This window comes from Ruditapes philippinarum, unplaced genomic scaffold (assembly GCF_026571515.1).
Source record: "Ruditapes philippinarum isolate M1 unplaced genomic scaffold, ASM2657151v2 ctg2848_1_1_1_1, whole genome shotgun sequence".
Taxonomy (NCBI): domain Eukaryota; kingdom Metazoa; phylum Mollusca; class Bivalvia; order Venerida; family Veneridae; genus Ruditapes; species Ruditapes philippinarum.
Window position 1 is genome coordinate 34,153 of NW_026866905.1, and position 11,768 is coordinate 45,920.

General features: G+C 30.9%; 1 long non-coding RNA gene across 1 annotated transcript; it reads right to left on the bottom strand.

The window, feature by feature from the left end:
* Positions 1 to 1,853: 1,853 nt before the first annotated feature.
* On the bottom strand, positions 1,854 to 5,936 carry LOC132734167 (uncharacterized). The gene is made up of 3 exons (XR_009626274.1): positions 5,097 to 5,936; positions 4,469 to 4,545; positions 1,854 to 1,894 (listed from the first exon to the last, which is right to left on the bottom strand). It is a non-coding gene; the product is annotated as an uncharacterized LOC132734167 (long non-coding RNA).
* Between the last annotated feature and the right edge of the window lie 5,832 nt (positions 5,937 to 11,768).

The following is an 11,768-nucleotide window of genomic DNA, read 5'->3' on the forward strand; positions in this document are numbered from 1 at the left end:
AGAGCTAGTTTCCTTTAACATTTTCAATAATTACTTTCTAAAATTCATAGATTGTTTAATATATTACTTTATCGAATTCCTTTGATGGTTCTATATAACTCAAGTGGATTCTACTGTCGTAATGTGTAAGGTACATTGCCTACTGTAACATTTCACAATCTAAAGAAGTCATAAGAATATCCTTTCATTTATAAATGGATTTAATAACAATCAATTACTAAAAAGCATCATTACCAAGAAAGCAATTTATATCTCGTTCATTAGCTAAATTAAAGATTATATCAACCAATTTCAATTGAACACGTTTTCATATTAAGCAATGAATAACGAGGCATAATTGAATGGTTGTCTTCGAACACTGTATCTTTTCGTTATTTGGATGTCTCTTATTATGTTGATTTGTTCCTTAATTATTCTTTTCTTCGTATCAAACATAAGACTTATAGTCCAGTCATTCTAGCTCAAAATAGAGCCAAACCTCAAACAAATTGCAACAGAAAATATTTTCAGTGTTTTGAAACCCCAGACCTATATTGTATAACATATCAAAAGTCTAGAAAAATCTAAATTGGAGAATGTTTTCAAAAATTGAGATCAAATATATGGGTATCATTGTATTTATTTTTTTAATTTGAACTCAATGTAATACACACATACAATTTTCCAATCAGTTTTATATATAATATGCATAAAATATAGCTTAATCTATCCCTATAGTAACATAAAGTAATCAAAAAGTTGTTTTGTTTAAAGAAACTACTTTTACCTTTTCTAAAATTTATTAATTAACTTAAGTGGGTGGGGTAATATTATATTTTTACATTGCTGTAGATCAACAATTTATTGAAAGCTCTATGTTTATATGATATTAAACAGAGAATACATAATGGTTTACGTACATGTGAAAACTGTCAAGTTTCAACGTTTTATGAATTTAATTTACATTCCATCAATATTTAATGCAGATATTGAAATATTTATATTAACATTGTACAGCTAGTGGGTGGGGTAATTTTATACAAAATAAAGAAACATTAAGGAAATCTATATTATCTATGATAATAAATTAATAATATTGAGTTTTATATTAACTTGAATACTTTCAAGCACATCTGTTGTATTTTTTTCTGAGTCATTATATAACATCATGACATTGGGTCAAAAGAGGTGACATTGAACTTTGGAAGGTCAATTTCAAATATTTGATACATTTGAGCATAAAATGTAAAAAAAAAATATTTTCAAATTTTAATTTGTAAAATATCTTCGCTAAGCATAAGCACAAGAATGTCATAACTTTTACAAAGCGTCACTCGCTTCTGTAATTTCTGGTCGACCAATCTTTCACTTTTTATCACTAGATGGTAGCACCTGAAATTCTTCTGGTATATCTTTTCCAGTTCTGAAATTAGAGGAGCATAAACATGTTTGATGGTAAAGAGCATCGGCTACAAGCAAGTTGTGAACCTGTTCTATCCTTGCTCCCACTGTATCAGACAAACAGTCATTCCTCTGTATACATGTACATATATTCAAAATAGTAGGTTCTAGTGTCCTTACTGGCGAAACATCACACTTCCTTGTTTTACCCTTACTTACTAAAGATTGACCACAATATAAACAATCTTTTTTGTATGAAAACTTATCAGTCATTGATCTCAATGGTGGCATCAGTGTTTTCTTTTTCTGTCTTAGTGTCTCTTTTAGTGTAATGTGGGTTACAGTACATCTTTTTACACTCAATGTGAATATATTATTCCGATTCAACTTTTAAAACTGTCATTTTATTTCTCACTGGCAGCATTTATTCCCTTGCATTCCTTTTCGTTGCCTTTAAAAACTGTCTTTGTATATGATCATCAAACAGCCGTTAACAAATCCGACAGGAGTTCATCTTGAAAAAAAAAAAAACAATAACTGATATTGTAAGGTTTATAAAATCTGTTTTTTACATTATATGGAGGTTGATCCAGAATTACCCAAAATTTGTTTATAATTCTGATAACTTTTTATGTTTTCTTCATTACATATATAAATGCGCAAAGATCAATGTTTCTTCTATTTAATTGCCAAATATAATTGATTATAAACATCCAGTACAATCTCAGGCCGCCCTAAATAACCATGGATACGCCACAGCAGCGCAACTCGTTGAAATTTATAATACACCAAAGTGCCCGACACAAAAAGGGATCATGTTTAATATTTGCCGAAGGTTAATGTAAAGCCTGCTAAAATGTCACGTCGTTTGAACATTGTATTATTGTGTAATCATTTGTAATTGCAACGTTTATTTATGCAAAAACGTCTTCATAAAGGCGTCGGAAAACGGCACTTTCATAAACATTTGTCAACTGTTTAGACAGCCTACCATAGAAACATCTAATATGATAAAAGAAATTCGACACAAGTATTTTGTTAGTCATGCATACAAAACTTTTTGAGGGGTAAAGAAGTTTTTTTACCAGACTGTTGGAGTAATTTTAAAGATAAATACATATCGTTTGCGGCATAGAAGAATACGCGTGAAGTTAACGTACTCTGTCGCTGTGGCGATTGAAAAATACAAATATGCTGTCATATGCGGCCTTGCACAATTTCAATGCGATTTAACAAAATGAATTCTAATTGACGATTATGTGCTGTTTTTCATACTTTATTTTGTTTTCTTTTACATGCACTTTTTATCTAATTAAATTAAATGAATCATATATTTCATGCCTTCAACTTTTAAGATGATCATGTGTAATGAATCACAGCAATCAAAGCAATTAGCAGTTCAATAGTCATAGGTTTAGGTTGTTAGTACACTTACAGAGAATGGCATCGGGAGGATTCCCTATGTATAAGAACAATAGAACATCAACCTTTTTTGCATAATGTGACAAATCCTAAGTTTGCTTATATGGTAGGCATACTGTGTTTAATTATCATATTCTTGTTTCCTTGTAAAGAGGATATATTACGCAGTAATAAAGTGTTTGTTATATGAACTTTGAATTAATATTATTTAATTTATTGTTTAAATTACGGGTATTTCTGGATCATCCATTGCATTCTTGTATTCTCGTTATTGTTAGCTGATTACGTTTTGTTTCAGTTATCCCAGAACAGTACGTGGTATTATAAGATGTATTTTTCCTAAAAGGCTTTCCTTAAAATGTTTTAGGTGTATTTATTTGATCAAAGTTGCTGATATGACACACTTTTCTTAAATATCAGACTGGCGTTTCCGTTAGTATTACCCATGCCGGAAATTTCATCTGGCATAGGGGGTGCCAGATGAGTCGCGTGCTGTATAATGTCACGCTTAAGCCCCAGTCACATTAGAGCTTACGACCAGTGAAGACCAGTTCACGATCACCAGTGACCTCTTTAAAACGTCTTACGACGGTCATCGGTGATCTTTGACAGTCGCAGACTATCTTATTTAGGTCCCACGACCAATTTCAGTCGAGAGAGGTTTTTGAGCTTGCACAAAAACCTCCTTGCGATCAAACAGGTCGCTAGTGATCTTATATGGTCTTAGGCTGTCGCACGATGGTCGTTCCGAAGTGCGACAATCTTACGACAGTCTTTACAAATTGCCACTAGTCACTGATAATCTTGAGTAGTTTTAGTAATCGTGTGATGGTCGTACGACTAGTTGTAGGTGATCGCATGACAGGTCACGGGTAGTCGTAAGTAATCCCACACAATCTTGAGCCCATCGTACGTTTGCTTATGACCTGTCGTGCGATTGTCAATGATGACTGGTCTTACGATAGTCGCAGAAGTAAATTTATACGTGCAAAAATGGTTTTGGTCGCAGACAATCGCTGATGATTATCAGTTTTACAAGTCACCGGTGGTCGCAAGTAATCTTAAGCTCTAGTGTGACTGGGGTTTTAGGATGACGTAATTTTACCGTTATGAATGAAGTTGTAATTTCATACGCTGTTGTACGAAAATAGTTTCGGTTGTAATGGCATAAATTCCTATTGAAAATTAAGATAAAGAATTCAAAATATAATGTTATATCGTAAAATATGCAAGAAAAAATATCTGACATATGTTTGCGGTTCGGAGCGGAATATCCGTCCCTCGGTAACCCGCCCATGTGCGGTAACTCGGCAAGCCTCGTTACCGCCCAATGGGCGGGTCACCTCGGGACGGATATTCCGATCCAAACCGCAACATATGACAGATATTATTATTATTTTCTAAGGTTTTAATCTAAAATTATAAATATAAAATACCTACTGGTTAAAGTGTTTGGAAGTAACGTAAAGATAAAGTCACATATTAAGTTTAAAAATGTCACCTTTCAGTTTTAAGCATTTCTAATGCCCATCCGTGCATGCATTCAAAAATATTTGTACTGATATGTTACTATATGGAACTTATGACACACTTTAAAAGTTTGCTTATATGAAAAATATCATTAAAGTGATTTTGTGAAACAAATGTCTCAACTATGCATCTTTACCTTTAACTCGTATACATCACAGTGTCCCCAGAACACATGATCGGGCATACCCATTGGCTCTGGTGTGTTGATGAAATCTGTAACATAGAAATTACTTCAAGTTTGAAAGGATTAGAATCTTATTTTCATATTTACGTGAAATAAGGTTCTATAAAATACACAGATGTTTTTATTGTTACATGTATTTGCTTAAATTTTGATTTTAAAAGTGATAACTTAGGTGTGCATTCCGAACGAACTACTAATATATCGCTGTGAATTAATCTTGTACACGTAATGCACTTTTTCAAATTCGCGCAGGTGAGAATGTATGCATAAAAGATTTTCTTTTAAATTATGGATCAACTGTGCATGTTTACCTTGAACTCATACACATCGCCAATCATGAACCATTTATAACTAGAAATCACGTTTGTTTATTGATAATTTTTTCATGTCACCTTTTCATGTATAAATTTCTTCTATGTCTATTAAAAACTGAAAATAATTTCAGATATATTGAATTATGCATACGACGCTCTATTTCCTCCATGTTTAATATTCACTTAAACTAGTAAAAGATAATGTTTGATATTTGTGTTATATATGTAAAAATATTACAAATGTAAGCACAGGAAAGCAAACTTACTCATTTAGTGTACATATAGTTTACTGGATTTTTTTTTATTTTCAAAATCAAGCATACATCAATGAAGACTACCTCAAAGCGGTACCCCTGAAATAATAATAACATTACATACATTATATATGTAAAACAATTTTAAAAAAACTATTAAAAAATACAAAAAAAAAACAACCTTGAATACACATTTAACAATAAAACATGATTAAAGTATTCATAATTTATTTAACGTAATTCGTCATAATTTAAGTGATAATGGCGTTCCATAGTTTAAAAATACTGTCGAAATTAACTTGTTATAAGTACACATTTTTAGGCCGTTTTTGAATGTTTACTTAGACAGGAGTTAATCAGAGTTGTAATTTATATAAATTAAACTGTTTTCCATGAAAAGTATAATACAGATCGCTTGAAACACCTGTTGACCTTCAACGGATAAAGAACTGGTAAAACAAGTAATAATTTTCAACAAATACTCATAATAAACTTACGACCCCACATTAATAATTCCTATTATGATCTGTAATATTTTAAGGAAAATACACCAACCCACTTTACAGTGTACTTTACTGACATTTATTCTGTTTACACTTATTTTGTTGTTGTTGTCGCCATTATGCAGTCGCTATTCTGAGTATCGGAGACGCTTTGTTCGCCTATGGAAGACCGTTGTCGTCAGAAAAAAATCACAAAAAATAACGCGATAAAAACCCGTTTTTTTCTATGTTGCGCAACTTAGATTTTGCTAGACTTTTGATATGATTCATGTTATTCCATATACTTTCTATACCAGGTAAAATAGTTTCTGTTGCAATTTGTTTGAGGTCGATTTACAGACTGACTGGACTATTAGCCTCATCTTTTTCGAGGAAACATTGAACTAGTGAGTGATAAGTAATAGCAAACAGTTTAAAAACTGAGTTAAAATGCTGATTCTCTTGCAAAACATTACAAATTGTAAGACTAAACTAATTTTACATTTACACACCACTTTTTACTTCAAGTTGAATAAGTTTTAATAGATATTTCTTGTTATTCAAAAATGTAAGTATTACTATTACATAGTTTTATAAGTTGTTAAAACTGTCACAAACAACCGTTTCGTATGTACATCTGACCTGCACAGTTGCAACTGTACAATAGGAATAAAGATGATTCCTCAGAAATATCTCTACGATAGTTTTTGAAAATGTTGTAATTCATTGCAATTAACTGTCATAAAAATGATAGTTTAGTTTACAACTTTGAGTAGAGTGTGCCCTTCTGAATTTAGATGCAATGCTTTATAAAACGAGTTATATCATGTGAAATTGTAATTGATTGACGATTATGTTTCTGATTTCTTCGTTTATTAAGGAGACTTAAAAACAAATTGGAATATGAACATGTGTTTTATTCTGTTTTAAAAATAGATTTGCAATAAGTAAAATGTTATTAACAACATATTGCCTTGTATTTGATTGTGTACTTTATCTCAAGAAGATGCCGGTTCATCTTGAATGCAAAAGGCCACATACTCTTTATCCACTGAAACATAATTCTTGCAACGCAGGTGCACAGTTTAACGATTTTAATCTGTTCACGTAGGGTTTGTTTGCTTACTTCCATTTATAAGTATCATTATAGCTAAAACATAAGAAAAATACAAATTAAAAATACATAAATTGTCACTTTGTATCAACAAACATGGCGAATTATAAATGATACTTTCTAGCAAAAAAAAGCTCTTATTGGTCACTTCAACATTATAGACAATGATTACAATTGATTTGTTCCTGGGGTATAAAAAATATTAAATTAAGAAAGAGTTCTTCTTTTCTATTCTATCCAAACTTTTATTGAAACTTCTCAAAACACATTTTATCTAATAAAGTCAATTGCTATCATTTTCAAAGTTGGATAAAAATCCTAAAATCGAATGAACACATTCAATTTGATAAATTATATACTGCAGTAAGCTGTTGAGTAATGAAAATTGTCATAATTTCTTCCCAGTTTTCATTTGAGATGTATTAATGTTTGGAAGTGGAAGGAGGCATACCTATTCAAAGAGTTCTTAAATATTGAAAACGAATTTTAGCATAACTGATGGTGTTTATTCGTTTTATCACTCTATCTTATTGATTAAAGGACAACCTCTTAAGTCGACACTAAAAAAAATATCGTGTGCAATCCAAAAAGAAAAGAAAAAAGATCATGATATGCTATGATGTATTTTTCCCTTGAGCACATCTTAAAATGTTGTTTTGATTTTTTACATTGTTTCCTTTAAATCATATGAAAGAACAATACGGAAAGAAGGTGATAATTTCTTTTGCATTCATCTCAGGATCACAAAAACTGGAAATAAAACTGGATATTTCTACTCCGTTTTATGTTGAGTGAAAAGTTGTCTATGTGTAGAAAAGTAATTATAATCTTAAAAAGACTCTTTATCTTAATTACATACAATGCTCTTTGTTCATTTTTTAAAAAAAATACTACTTCAATACATATGTTTTCGTGTTGTATAATCATATCGTTGGCACAATCAGATCAATACATGAATGTCAAAACTAAAACTTTGTGAACATGTAAAAACATCAGAAAATCATGAATTCTACAATTACATACACATATCCGTTTCCAGATGTAAATTAAAGAAGTGAAACAAAGCCTATAAAGAAACAGTTTTTGGACAAATTGTGTCAAACTATTAGTTCGCTATCAATCTGATTGCTTAAATTGACAATTACTATACAGCTAAGACAGCAATAAAACACATTATTAATTGCCATTTTATCAGTTTTATGATACAATGGTGTAATAAGAGTCTTTATTGTGGAAGATGTCGGATCTATTGACTATGTTGAGTCAATAATTTTGCTTTATTGTATACGTATACACAAAACTGTTAATATTCGTCTACTTATAATACATGCAGTTCATGAAGAATAACTATTAATTGCTGAAATAGTCACTAAAATGATCTCTATATTTAACGTAAATCATAACCACCCCAAACCCACCCTCCAAGAAACAAACTAATCAGGAAGATGTCGAACCTTGTAATGTTTATTCGTACCTTCTAGATTCATATGACCAGTTATATATTTCTCTTGAATTGATCAAAACGAAAACAAAATACTGTCTTAAATAGTTCAGATATACAGATATACAATGTATCTACATACCATATTCTTTAAGTACTTTTAGTTAACTTTATAAGAAACTTATGTTTAAGTTTTGAAAACTAAAGACAGAGTGACTTCAAAAACAGTTTAATAAAAGATGCTATTCAAAGATAAAGGTTTCACAATGAAAACAGAAAAGCAGTTTGGTATAAGGCTACATCCAGGAATAAGGTTAACACACTTATTTGCAATTCTAGTAATAAATGTCTGAACAAATAATTATAGCTAAAATGAACATATATGAAAGTCCTTAAAGGCACGTAATTTATTTGCTAGCTATGACATGTGCCTAATAAACTGATTTAGAAATAATGTAATGTAGCTGGAAAACTATCAAAACAATTTTACCGATCTTTGAAAATGACCACGTCAAGAATTCCAAAAACAACACACACAATATAGTTGTATTTGTCAACGGCCTTCGTGGTCAATTCCTTCGCATCAAAACTCCAAACCAATGTTAAAAAGCCGATAAACACCACTGCTAAGACCGATATTATTTCATAATTTAAACATGTTATATAAACTTCAAAATAATCTGTAAAATAGAGAAAATAAGAATCCCTAAAGGAATTTCAACACAACATAATTGAAAATGTTGCAGACTCGATTTGATTTAGCCTGTTAATGGACGGTACTGTAAAGTGCAAACTACCGACCACGCCCCCTAGCACCGGCTTAAGCAGAATTCAACATGTAAACATGAAATGGTAAAAATTTGAATTTAAAAACATCCGCAGATGTGTTCATACGGCGGTTTTTATGGAACTTTTAACGTGACACTTCCGTGCCATGCCATGAAAAGCGTCGTATGTAATATTATGTTTGCCGACAAGAATTTTGTCCCAATTGCATTTTCATATAACAGAAATAAACATACTACATGTATATGTCTATTTTAAATCATTGTTAAATCACAAGTTATAAATCAGATATTAATAAATGAACTCGCCATGTCTTTAGAAGGCTAATGGATTTATCAGTCTATAGAGAAAACATTCTACCAGCATATATTTGTGTTCCTAACATAAGCAGCTACTGCAGCGTTGATTTATTTATTCCCATTTGATTTAAAATGCCCGTAAAATAACTCGTATAATGTCATGTCTTTAGTTTATATGCACTAAAGCTGTTTGTATCTTAGATCATCCTTGAAGAGCAATAGATTTGTTCTCGCATAGAAAATGCTCGTTCCGATAGTCTGTAAATGCAATCAGTTAGTAATGTTAAACGTCTCTTAATCTACTTTGAAAGTACGTAGACAGTTTTAATTTTACAAATTGGCACCGTAAGTTAAATAATTTACTAGTAAATTACTACCATGGCGCCGTATTCATTTTGTTTACCTCATTTTTAGATGCTATATCGGAGATTTCAGGGCTATTCTTTAAATAATGAGTAAATTTTAAAATATATCATGGCATGCAGTGTCTATTAGATTTGCGTGCAGACATATTTATAAGAAGGTGTTGTACTGATAAATTTGAAAATATATAGTATTACGGAAATCGTATGGAAAGACATATTTCAATAGCATCTGAAATGTTCTATAATTTGTAAAACTGATGCTTTTGATTTATTTCTTCAATAATTCCATTCATTCTTGTCACGGATCAATGTAGTCAATGCTTACAGAACATACTGAAAGTCAAGTTAAATCGAAGTATGTTCATAAAAATACAAGACGCCAGACGTTGTTTTCTTTTTATTTTCTTTCCTTTCAAAATCGACGAATCTACTGTTGTGCCGAAGAAAATGATGACAATTGGTATTTAATTATACAGTGTTTGTTTTATTATAATGTAATTATATGACGTATTTAAAACCCAACTATACGTGAAAAGTGTTATATTAATTGGTACGTAATTGCTTCCGGGCCTGTTATTGATTCTGGTGCATATTAAAACTAAATGAACAACTTGCATGTCAAACACAACATTACATCTTTTTTATTTCATATAATAATTTTCAAAACGAGATTGTATATGTTACAGTCACACATGTACGAACCGACGGGAACGAGCCTATTAAGAAGTGTTTTGTATCAAATTGTGGCATTTGTATAGATCGCGATGATTTTGATTGTTTTTATTGGCAATAACCATACACCCAAGACAGAAATAAGGCAACACATTTCATTGACATTTGATTAGTTTTATGTAGCCGTGGTGTAATAAACTGCTTAAATGAGGACAAAATATAGCTTGTAAATAAAAGTTGGGTTTCTAGAGGAATAACTATATTCTCTTTTTAATTGACATAATATTATGCACAGGCTTAATCATGCTAGGGTTGACAAAAATTGATACTGTAACGAATGTGCAAATTGCATTCTTTCATTATTAGTTCTGTTCAACCGCAATTGAGTTGAGTTTCAGTTTTCCGGAACGATACTGTAGTCGTAAAAAGTTCCATGTTCCATGTGCGAGTCAATTTCAGGTTTTAGCTGGTGTTTCAGATATACGTCGTTTTATGCTACTTGTACACGACAACAGAGTAAGTATAAGTAATCTACACACCCCAAATATAATTTCTACTTACATATTTTTCGTAACTAAACTGTTTGTGGAATATTTTAAGTTGTAGTCCGTAACATTCGTACTCAAAAGATGAGTACCGAAAAGGTTCGTTGTACAATGTATAATGCAATATTGCTGTAAACCATTTAATACTCTATTCATAAATTGGTTGTATTTCTAGTCATAATATTGAGACTATTGTTTGTATTTTGCAGTATAAACCACACATTTCATCACATGTTATCACATGTCGTATGCCGTCACATATTGTACAACAGTGCACATAGGCATTCACTCATCTACTGATCTAGGAATAAATATGGATTTGGGAAAAACGACTGCATTCTTCTTATAAGTAAATGTCATACTATGAAAGTTGACTTTCGCCGTGTGGCAGAAAAACGAAGGTTCAGTCATGCTTCGACTGTTATTAATACCACTTTGTTCACCTATCTTAAACCTGAATAAAAAAAGAAATATAAAAATGTTTCATCAATAATTGTATAGCACTAAAAAGAATAAGGTAAAATGACACTAAAATAAGCATGTTTTAAATTTTCCCGAACAATTCGATTTCACAGTATAAAGTTATAGGTAAATTTATTATGATTATTTATTATTTGTTCCTTGAATGTTTTTGGGTTTATGTCCAGTGCTATTTGCGTATTTACCATGCAGACAAAAAAGAGATTATTTAACACGTGCCTTAAATTCATTAAATAAAAGAGGTCAAAAGTAGTTTATTTTCACTAGAACATAAAAAACATTTTTGTGCACGCATTTGAAGAACTGATAATATTTTTCATTAAAAAAGCAAAAGAAGCACATATTTCAGCACCAGTCACGCCCACTAGCACCGCACACCACTTGAAAATTTACGAGTCGAGAATTGCATTTATTTTCAAAAATACCAGTTATTGATGAGAAATAGAAATAATTATTATGTATAGAATGATCTTGAAAAACATTTTTTTAATTGATGCCTT